This window comes from Nicotiana attenuata, unplaced genomic scaffold, assembly GCF_001879085.1.
Source record: "Nicotiana attenuata strain UT unplaced genomic scaffold, NIATTr2, whole genome shotgun sequence".
NCBI classification, from domain to species: Eukaryota; Viridiplantae; Streptophyta; class Magnoliopsida; order Solanales; family Solanaceae; genus Nicotiana; species Nicotiana attenuata.
This window is the reverse complement of record NW_017671975.1, coordinates 201,058-213,627: the sequence shown is the minus strand read 5'-3', so window position 1 is coordinate 213,627 and position 12,570 is coordinate 201,058.

Here is a 12,570-nt window from a genome sequence, read left to right as displayed (position 1 = left end):
TGCCATTTGTTTTTCGCAATTGCGGTCCGCATTTGCGAACCTCCTGTCGCAAATGCGACATGTGCAACCTGTTAAGTGCTGAGAATTCCGAGTTTTTGCTTCATTTTAATATTTTTGAACTCTAGCTTCGGGTGAGGCAATTTTGAGAGGGGATTTTCATGCCAAATCATTGGGTAAATATCTTTAATCAATTTCTAACTATTTCATGATTTTATACAAGATTTAACATCAAATTCATGGGAAAACTACGAAAAAATTTGGGGATTTTGTCAAAGTTTTGAAAAATAAAAATCTGATATTTAAGAGTCGAATAAGACTCGGATTTGAAACTAAAACACATATTTGGACTCGTGGAGTTATGGGTAGTCAATACCTACCTTTGGACCCGGGTTTTGATCGGGCAGGCCCCGGATTTGACTTTTGTTGATTTTTTAGAAATTGAATAAAAATCATAGCTTTATTAATTAAAATTATTTTCTCTTGCACTGTGTGGTGTATTCAAGTCGTCATTGGCTAGATTGAGTCAAGCGGAGGTGAGTTCGTAGAGGAAAAGGCTAAATTGAGTGTTGGATTAGCCGAATTGAGGTAAATGTTTTGCCTAGCTTTGTTGAGGAAATTTTTTCTCCTATTTGTCATTGTTTGCTACATGCGGGGGGTGATACATATATGATGTGACGAGCGTATATGTATGTGCTAGGGTTAATTATGCTTGGGGGGGGGGGGGGATTATGTTTTTTCTTTGTAGAATTTCGTGACATTCTGTTTAATGCCTTGACTCTTAGATACTAAGGACATAATATTAAATTATAGATATCAAGACTTAGCTTGTTATAACTTGATCAAACTTGATAAAAATTTTAAGAATACATTGATGTTCTTAATTTGGTCATCTCTATGCGAAATCATTACTACATCACTACAACCCATATTCTTGAGCTGTTAGACTCTATACTTGTGTTGTGGATCATTTATGAGATTCGTGGAAGTATTTGAATAATACGGTTCTTGAGGGTTGTTGAACCATTGTTGACTTGGAAAGTTGTGATGTGGAATGTGATTAGATTATCCGTTTAAGCACTCTCCTTGATGTTATTTATGCTTCCTGCCTTGTTTGTCATTTATATACATATGCTTGGTAAGGAAGAGTGTAAAGCATGAAGGGTGATGCCGTGCCATTGTTTATGCGTTATCATGTGAGAGAGAGTGTAAAGCATGAAGGGTGATACCGTGTCATATCATATGAGAGTAAAAGCACGAAGGGTGATTCCGTACCATTTTATTTATATTGTTATGCTTTCAATATCATGAGGTCATGGCATGAAGGGTGTTTCCGTGCATGTGCGGATGAGGGACATGCATTATGATGTGATATTTGTTTCCCGTGTATATGTTTATGCCTACCCTTGAGCTGTTATTGTTGTATTTACATATTTGGTGTGACTTGGTGTTATTGTCCTGTACTTGACCTTTTCCTCAATTGTTGTTGCACTGTCCATACCTTTAACTTGCTTAACTTACAATTACCATGTCTATTCCTGCTTTTATAATTATACTCATGTTGTATCTATTCTGTTGCACTTTAGTATAAGCCTTCCACTATGCTAGCCATTCATGCTCTTACTTGTTAACTTGTAAAGAACATGTGTTTTCTTCTTAATTGTTATATTTGTTCTTAGGCCTCCTATATGCTAGTTAATTGAAGTTGATATTTCTTGTTTTCCAATTGTTGTTGTTTCTCACGTGCTTTCCGTTTAGTCCTTTACTGTGACCCATATGTGTATCCTTGTCCAATGTTGTTACTTGCGTATTTCCTACTTTGTGATTCCTATTATTCTGTTCTTGTGATTTGGTTGGCTCTGTTATACTATCACTTGGGAAAGATGAGTTGAACGCACGAAGGGTGTTGTCGTGCTAATTGCATTATTACATAAATTTATTTATACATAGCGAGGATGAGATAAAAGCACGAAGGGCGTTACCGTGTCATGTGATTTGACATTTTGACATTTTGGACATATATCTCATACAAGGAAAGATTGTGAAAATTCTACTTTGTTTCTTCTTAGTAATTATTGACAGTCTCGCCGAGTTGCGTATGATACTTTTATCTGTTATACTTTGAACTACTTTACTGTTAAACTATTGTGCAGGTTTTTTGCAATAAGCATATTTTTTTAGTTAAAAGCCTCGTCACTACTTCAACGAGGTTAGACAAAATACTTACCAGTACATGGGATCGGTTGTACTGATACTGCACTTCTGCACGTTCCATGCAGATTTTAGAGTGGAGTTGCTGGTGACGTCGAGTGCTGATTCGGAAGATGATTGTGCGTTTGGATATAGCTGCCACTTGTCCTTGGTAGTTTATATTATTGCTAATCTGTTTATGTAACCTTCAAAAAGAACGTGCATTTATTTCTATCAATTTTGAAATTCCAAATCATAGAAGCTCGTGATTCGTACTACCAGGTCTTTGTAAACTTGTAAAGGTTCAGTTAAGTATTCTTTATTTTCTTATTATCTTAATCGTATTGTGTTTTTCATGTTAGTGGGTTTACCTAGCGGGTTGAGTTAGGTGCCATCATGACTTTTGGTTTTTGGGTCGTGACAAGGTGGCATGAGAGCACTAGGTTTGTAGGTTCTATGAGTCATGAGCAAGTGTCTAGTAGAGTCCTGAGGATCAGTATGATGACGTACATACCTATCTTCGGGAGGCTACAAGGCATTTAGGAAAAAAGTTCCCTTTCTTCTTTCCTTATCTTGCGGCCTTGTTTCAGCTTGAAACCTACGACTTTGACTCTTCCCGATCGTTCATATGTGATGTTGTGCGCTCAGTATTCGCTATGTGCTGACGATCGGTGATGCTGAAGATGGATTACGACGAACTATGGATGCTTGATCATCATCGCGATGTGCTATCTAGCCTCAAAAGTAGATGCAGTGTTAAATCTTCTAGTCGTTCATTGGTGGTGCGAGGCGGGTTTATATGTCTGGTTGGTAGGCACAGATTTGGAAAGATTGGTTGGTGGCCTGGCTAGTGTGTTTAAGGTAAGTTCATGGCAAAGTGTCGATTTGAGTATAACCAATAGGCCATCTTCTGCATGATGAGTTTGGATCATGTGTCTCGTATGACGTTTCCATTCGGTGGTGTGTGTATGTTATTATTTCAGAGAATTTGGGGAGGTTGTTTGACTGATGCAATGATGGGTAAGTACTTGTCAGTGTTTTCGGGGTGTTCTATGATCAGCATTTCATGAGTTCTGAAGTATTCAGCTAAATAGTCGTGTGGTATCGGGACATGTTGCGAAAATATGGTACTTTGGGTTGTTGATGAGATGTTCTATGGCTTCGAGCTAAGTGGTGAAGGCTGCTAATAACGATCAGATTGTAAGATCATGGGCCGTATCAGTTTCGGGATCGAGGGCTTTCATGGCTATTTCTTTAAATGGGCATATGTTGGTGAAGCACGGGTTGCTCAACGCGTATTAGCTGCGTATTGGAGATCAGAATAAGATGAGTGGATTTAAAGACTTTTGAATTTATCTACAGAGCAGTGAATGGTAATCGGATCCACGGTCTTTCCTTGTCAAGAAATGTCTATAAGTCAATATTGGGGTGATGCAAGAAATGGCTTCGAGTTCCTAGGAAGTATTCTCAGGGCTATCATACCGGATTGAGTTATTTTCGTGTTGTCAGTATGCGTGACTCGATTGAGTTAAGGGCGATTGGTTCTCATTACGTGATTTTGTATTACTGAGTTCCGAATAATTTATCATGGGTATGACCACGGTCGGAGTTGATGTTTTCTGCAGGTATAGAGGCTATATTACATGTGGTGGTGTTTCCCTAGATTGGGTTAAATGAAAGATTCTCGGTTGATGAGGCGTTCAATTTGCTTATGGTTCAGAGTTGGCTATGAGATTTTCGTATATTGCGAGTAGCATGCTAGAGGCGATGCGTCGTGTGGGGTTGAAATTTGTAGGTATAAGGCTGCAAATAGTTTTGGAGGGTAGGATATGAGTTCCTGATGGCACGGACGATTTCGGCTGATTAAGGTTCTTGTTGGCACTATGTGTCCCTATCGGAGTAGAGTTTGCCTGTTGGCAGGTACCATATGTTTTGACTTATGGGTGTTTTCCCGTGAGATGACAGAGTATGAGTTACGTGTCAGCCATTGAGTAGTAGTGTTGAGATTGGGTATGAAAATTTTGGTATTCGTGAGGCTCAGAGACTGAATGTTCTTGTTGTCAGACTGTTCCTGGACTACGTGTTGAGAAGAAATGTAGAGGATTGGATGATTGATGGTAGGTGTTATGGGAAAGTTGCTATAGACTTTTTTAGGGTTTATTACATGTTTGAGGAAGGTCGGAAATTGGTTTAGGGATTATTTTGAGCCTAATGAGAATTTGTATTTTGTATCGGATCGAATTTGCTTGTTCTTGCACAGTTGTTACCACGAGTATATCATCGGACGGAATGGATGTTATTCGCGCCTTGGTTTATGTTATATATATATCTCTCTCATACTATGACGGCTTGTAAGTGTTACATGATTCTTCACACACGCATTGTGATTTAGTTTAGGCCTCATGAAATTATGGGCGAGGTAGCCTTTGTGATGTTGATTTGCTTATTGCACCATAGTTGTGCTTGTCTTTCTCAGTATTGTTTGTTCCTAATGATTTTCTCACATAGTTATAATTTGTGCACCCCATTGTGCTTGATGTTGACGAACCTTTGATTAGTGAGCCTGAGCATTATGGCTCGAAGGGTACCCTATATGGATTGATATGATGGGATCGGGTTGCACGCCGCAACGGTACAGTGATGAAATGTGGCTCCTTATTTCTATTTCGTGTATTTTGCTTTCACCTTGTTGAGGATAGTTCATAGTAAAATGCTAAAATTTTCCCTGCCTGTTTAACTTGCTTAGTAGTTTTTTTAGTTTTCTTACTGTTATCTTTCATGTCTGAGTTATTACTTGTTAGCGTACGGAACCGAGTTGTGTGGGGCTCCATATGTTTATTTTTTATACTTGTCGGTGTGGCTGCGAGTATTGGCTGATATGAGGTTTCTAGACCCGAGATTTTCGCTATGATATTGGGATGAGGAAGGTTTGGAAGAATAACACAATTGTTTACTGAGGATTTGGACAATGGCCCTGGTCGGGCGAGTGAGTTTCTTGGCTTATTGATCAGATGAGTGGTTAAGCAGGTATGTATGTTTCTTTCATAATCGGTAGGGTATGAAGATTTTGAACGAGGTTCTAATTGATACGAGGTTTGCTACCGGCACCAAATTTGTTTGGATTTGGTTTGGGCAGTAATGGTGGTCAGCGTTCCTACTGTGAGTGTCGAAGTGATGGAGTATATTATATGATTACGTTTTGGGTTATGGTTGTGACTTGATACAGCTTGTTTAGATTAATATAGTGTGTCGATGTGGGATTCAGGTCTTGCAATGAATTCTGGATGATAGAGATTGATTTCTAAGGTTTAAGGACCAAGGTCGAAATAAAGATCTCTAATTATGTTATGCTGGCGGGCTTATGTAGATCAGGGTGACGCGGGATCAACCCCAGGTTTATGCTTAGTAAGGTTACCCCGTGATTTGATAACTTTGGAACGGCTCCTAGCACGTTCGAGGACGAACGTGAGTTTAAGTGGTGGAGGATGTAACGATCCGATTGGTCGTTTTGGGTATCTGCACTTCGCTCGGTGTTTTGGGTGCTCGAGTATCTCCGCATGATGTATTATGACTTGTGTAAATCGTCAGTATTGGTTTTCAAGTTATCCGGAATCGATTTGGGAGAATGAACTTCAAGAATTAAGTTCTAAGTTGGAAGAATTGACCAAGTTTGACTTTTTAGCATTTGACCTCGGAATAGGGTTTCGTCAGTTCCGTTAGCTCCGTTGGATGATTTTGTACTTAGGAGCGCGTCCGGATTGTAATTTGGAGGTACATAGTGGAATTAGTCTTGAATTGGCGAAAGTTGGATTTTGGGATGTTTGACTGGGAGTGGACTTTTTTGATATCGGGGTCGGATTCTGATTTCAAAAGTTGGAATAGGTCCGTAATGTCAAATTTGACTTGTGTGCGAAATCTGAGGTCAATCGGAGATGATTTGGTAGGTTTCGGCATCTGTTGTGGAAGTTGAAGTTTCAAAGTTCATGGATTTTGGCTTGAGGTGTGATTCATCGTTTTGAGGTTGTCATGAGTGATTTGAAGCTTCGGGTAGGTTCGTCTTGTCATGTGGAACTTGCCTGCAAAATTTGGCGCCATTCGGAGTTGATTTAATATGGTTCGGACACTCGGTTGTGATTCTAGAAGTTCTTGAAGTTTAGTTTGATTTTCATGCGTTTTGGCATCCAATTCGTGGCTATCGAAGCTATATTGATGATTTGAGCACGCGAGCGAGTTCGTATTGTGATTTTTGTCACGACCCGGATTTCCCACCCTCGGGAGTCGTGATGGCGCCTACTGTTGGGAGCTAGGCAAGCCAAACATTAATTACTTTATCATTAACAACATAATTCTTTTTAATAATTTATAAGCATTAAAATAAAAGCAACTGATTTAACTAAATAAGTGGAAGTCTTAAATTAACGAAAAACTGAATGGAAATGCGGAAGAATTCAACATAAGCCTCTACCCAAGACTGGTGTCACAATACTCACGAACATCTAATAATACTAAATACAATGTCTGAAAGAAATATATTTGTTTGTCTCGAATACAATGAGATAATAGTCTAAAGTAAAAGATAGGGGAGACGCCGGGCTTGCGGACGCCTGCAAGGCTACCTCGGTGTCTCGCTGGACTGAAGGCCTGCTCCCACGCTACTGCTGCTGCTGTCCAAAACCTGGATCTGTGCAAAATAGCACAGAGTGTAGTATCAGCACAACCAGCCCCATGTGCTGGTAAGTGCCTAGCCTAACCTCGGCGAAGTAGTGACGAGGCTAGGACCGGACTACCAATTAAACCTGTGCAGTTATATAATATACAGCGGAAAGTAAAGCAGGAATAAACAAGTAAAGATGGGAGGGGGAAACATGCTACGGGGGTATACCAGTATTAACAGTAAATCCATAGTAACAGCCTAAGGGCAGCTTAGAATTTACAGCGAACAAAGAAACTAATATCCAAAATAAACACACATGTATCTATAATTGTTGCGGCGCGCAACCCGATCCCAATATATAACAACACATGTTGCGGCGTGCAACCCGATCCATATCATTTAGCGTTGTTGCAGCGTGCAACCCGATCCACAAATATCATTGTTGCGGCGTGCAACCCGATCCATATCATTTAGCATTGTTGCGGCGCGCAACCCGATCCACATATATCATACAATGCACGGCATCACCCTTCGTACTTTATCGCTCTTCCTCACCCAAACAACAATCACAAATAAGGGGCAAGAAAGTAAACAAATAAAGATAGAAATCCCGACAAGGGAATGCAATTAAACAATTAAATCCTGGCAAGGGAACAATATCAATAAATTTCAATATCTCGGCAAGGGAGAAAATAAACAAAACAACAAAACGTCCCGGCAAGGGAATAAACAAATAACTCTTTCTCTTTCTTTCACTTTCATCTCATAGTTCACATTATCACTTGAGCCAACGCTCCAAGGATTCAAATATCTCATATACCTTCACAATATGTATTTCAACTCGTGCCAACGCTCCACGAAGTTCAAAGATCACAATTTCCTTTCACATACTCTTTACAACATATAGAAATCATCAATTAAGTATGGAAGTTGTAACAAAACCAGGATATTCGCTATATAAGGACTCACGGTCATGCTAGACACCAATGTATAGATACTCGTCACCATGCCTATACATCGTACACGAGAATTAGCAAGTAGTAAATAAGACTCAACTCCTATTCCTTCAAGCTAGGGTTAGACCAAACACTTACCTCAACTTCCACGGCCAAATCAATCCACAACAACTGCTTTCCCTCTCGAATTCGGCTCCAACTCAATCAAATCTATACAATAATAACTTCATAGTATCAATATATGCTAAACAAATCAAACCCAATGCCTAATTATAGATTTCCAAGCTTTCTTCCCAAAATCCCAAAAATCGACCCCGGGCCCGCTTGGTCAAAACACGAGGTTCGGACCAAAATCAAATCCCCCATTCACCCACGAGCCCGAATATATAATTTATTTTCAAATTCGACCCCAAAACGAGGTCTAAATCAAGAAAAATCAAAAAGCCCTAACTCTACCCACTTCCCCCAATTTCTACCCTAAATTACATGTTTTAGGCTTAGGAATTCATTAGATGTTGATGAAAAATGAAGGAAACGAGTTACTATTACTAACCCACGAAGTTTTGGTGAAAGGAAGCTTCAATGGACGCCTAAGGACCTTGGAGAAGAAGGAGCTCGTGAAAGCTTATGAAAAATCCCGTAACTACACTGTTCTGGAAATTAAAAATATAACTGGGCAACCAACAACAGCTATTTCTGCAATATTTTTTAGGCTAAAACCATTTCGAAACACATCCGAATTACACCCGAGCCCTCGGGGCTCCTAACTAATCACATGAATTAACTCAACAACATCCCACGAACTTATACGTGCGATCAAATCGCCAAAATAACATCATATACAACGAATCAAACCTCAAAATCACAAGTTTTTCCTCAAACTTCATTAACTTTCAAATTTAGAACTTATAGTCCGAAACACGTCAAACGACGTCCGATTTCAACCAAACTTTACAGAAATATCTTAAATCACATATAAGACCTGTACCGGGTGCCGGAACCAAAATACAAGTCCGATACCAACACGTTCTAACCAATTTTCATTTCTATTTTCTTCATAAATTTCAGAAAAACAATTTTACTCAAAAATTCATTTCTCGGGCTTGGGACCTCGGAATTCAATTTCGGGCATACGCCCAAGTCCCATATTTTCCTACAGATCCTCCGGGACCGTCAAATTACGGGTCCCGGTCCGTTTATCCAAAATGACAGGAGTCAAATTTACTCATTTTAATATCAAATTTAAGCATTTTTTCACAGAATTTCATATTTAAGCTTTCCGGGTACGCGCCCGGACTGCGCATGCAAATCGAGGCGACTATAACTGAGGTTTTCAAGGCCTCGGAAGCACGGAATGAGTAAGAAAATAGGTGATGACCCTTTGGATCGTCACATTCTCCGCCTCTAAAACAACCGTTCGTCCTCGAACGGACAAAAAAAAGAAGTACCTGAGTTAGGGAATAGATGGGGATAACGGCTCCGCATATCGCACTCGGACTCCCAGGTCGATGCCTCAGGAGGCTGACCTCTCCACTGGACACGAACAGAAGGAAACTCTTGGATCTCAACTGACGAACCTGCCGGTCTAGAATAGCTATCGGCTCCTCCTCATAAGACAGATCCTTGTCCAACTGGACAGTGCTGAAATCTAACACGTGGGATGGATCGCCGTGATACCTCCGAAGCATGGACACATGAAAAACTGGATGTACGGCTGATAAGCTAGGCGGCAATGCAAGTCTATAAGCCACCTCCCCCACTCGATCAAGAATCTCAAACGGACCAATGAACCTAGGGCTAAGCTTGCCCTTCTTCCCAAATCTCATCACGCCCTTCATAGGCGACACTCGGAGCAATACCGCTCACCAACCATGAAAGCTACATCTCGAACCTTACGATCTGCATAGCTCCTTTACCTGGACTGAGCTGTACGAAGCCTATCCTAAATGATCATGACCTTGTCCAAGGCCTCCTAGACCAAATCCGTACCCAACAGCCGAGCCTCTCCCAGCTCAAACCATCCAACCAGAGATCGACACCGTCTATCATATAAAGCCTCATAAGGAGCCATCTGGATACTCGACTGGTAGCTGTTGTTGTAGGAAAACTCTACTAAAGGCAAGAACTGATCCCATGACCCTCCAAAGTCAATAAGACAAGCTCGGAGCATATCCTCCAATATCTGAATAGTCCGCTCGGACTGTCCATCCGTCTGAGGATGAAATGCTGTACTCAACTCAACCTGGGTGCCTAACTCTCGCTGAACTGCTCTCCGGAAACGCGAGGTAAACTGCGTGCCTCGATCCGAAATGATAGATACCGGCACACCATGAAGGCGAACAATCTCCCGGATATAGATCTCAGCTAACCTCTCGGATGAATAGGAGACTGCCACAGGAATGAAATGCGCTGACTTGGTCAGCCTATCAACAATGACCCAAACTGCATCGAACTTCTTCCGGGTCAACGAAGTCCAGTAACGAAGTCCATAGTGATCCTCTCCCACTTCCACTAGGGAAGCTCGATCCTCTGAAATAAACCACCAGGCCTCTGATGCTCATACTTAACTTGCTGACAATTCAAACACCCCGCCACATATGCCACAATAGAATACCGGGAACTATGGGCCTCCTCTAAGATTAACTCCCAAAGTCCATCCACATTGGGCACACAAACATGCCCCTGCAATCTCAAGACTCCATCAGCATCCAATGTAACCTGCTTGGCACCTCCTCGCCGCACCGTGTCTCTAAGGACACACAAATGGGGATCATCAAACTGCCAATCACGGATACGCTCCAATAATGAAGAACGAGCGATCGTGCAAGCTAATACTCGGCTAGGCTCAGAAATATCCAACCTCACAAATCGATTGGCCAAAGCCTGAACATCCAAAGCAAGCGGCCTTTGACTGACCGGAATATAAGCAAGACTGCCCATACTAGCTGACTTCCTACTCAAAGCATCGGCCACCACATTGGCCTTCCCTGGATGATATAAAATGGTGACATCATAATCTTTCAACAACTCCAACCACCTCCTCTGCCTCAAATTCAACTCCTTTTGCTTGAACAAGTACTGAAGACTCTTGTGATCAGTGAACACCTCACATGCCACGCCATATAGATAATGCCTCCAAATCTTCAATGCGTGAACTATGGCTGCCAACTCTAGATCATGAACCGGATAATTCTTCTCGTGGATCTTCAACTGTCTCGAAGCATAGGCAATGACCTTGCCATCCTGCATCAACACTGCTCCAAGCCCAACACGGGAAGCATCACAATAGACTGTATAAGGCCCTGAACCTATGGGCAAAACCAACACCGGTGCCGTAGTCAAAGCTGTCTTTAGCTTCTGAAAGCTCGCCTCACACTCATCTGACCATCTGAACTGGGCACCCTTCTGGGTCAATCTGGTCATCGGGGCTGCAATAGATGAAAATCCCTCCACGAACCGTTGATAGTAACCTGCCAACCCCAAGAAACTCCGAATCTCTGTAGCTGATGCTGGTCTAGGCCAGTTCTTGACTGCCTCTATCTTCTTTGGGTCCACCTGAATACCCTCTGCTGATACAACATGACCCAGAAATGCAACTGAACTCAGCCAGAACTCACACTTGGAGAACTTGGCATATAACTGACTATCCCTCAGAATCTGAAGAACCACTCTAAGGTGCTGCTCGTGCTCCTCCTGGCTGCGGGAATATATCAATATATCATCAATGAAAACTATCACGAATGAGTCCAAATAAGGCCTGAACACTCAGTTCATCAAGTCCATGAAAGCTGCTGGGGCATTTGTCAACCCGAATAACATAACCAAGAACTCATAATGCCTGTACCGAGTGCGGAAAGCTGTCTTGGGGACATCGGATGCCCTAATCCTCAACTGATGGTAGCCAGATCACAAGTCAATCTTGGAAAATACCCTGGCACCCTGAAGCTGGTCGAACAAATCATCAATCCTCGGCAGTGGATACTTATTCTTGATCGTTACCTTGTTCAATTGCCGGTAATCAACGCACATTCTCATTGACCCATCCTTCTTCTTGACAAATAACACCGGCGTACCCCAAGGTGAGACACTGGGTCTAATGAAACCCTTCTCAAGCAAGTCCTGTAACTGATCCTTTAACTCTTTCAACTCCGGCGGGGCCATACGATATGGCGGGATAGAAATGGGCTGAGTGCCCGGAGCCAAATCAATACAAAAATCAATGTCCCTGTCGGGTGGCATACCCGGCAGGTCTGAAGGGAAAACATCGGGGAACTCCCGGACAATAGGCACGGAATCAATAGGAGAAACCTCAGCACTAGAATCCCGAACATAGGCTAAATAGGCCAAACACTCCTTTTCGACCATACGCCGAGCCTTCACGTACGAAATAACACTGCGGGTAGAGTGACCTAGGGTCCCTCTCCACTCTAAACGGGGCAAATCTGGTAAAGCTAAGGTCACGGTCTTGGCATGGCAGTCCAAGATAGCATGATATAGGGATAACCAGTCCATCCCCAATATAACATCGAAGTCGACCATATCTAAAAGCAACAAGTCAACACGGGTCTCAAGACCCCCAATCACCACAACACAAGAACGGTGAACTCGATCGACCACGATAGAATCACCCAACGGTGTAGATACATAAACAGGAATACTCACTGGATCACTAGGCATGACCAGGTACGGTGCAAAATAAGAGGACACATACGAATACGTAGACCCTGGATCAAATAGCACTGAAGCATCTCTATCACAAACTAGAATAGTACC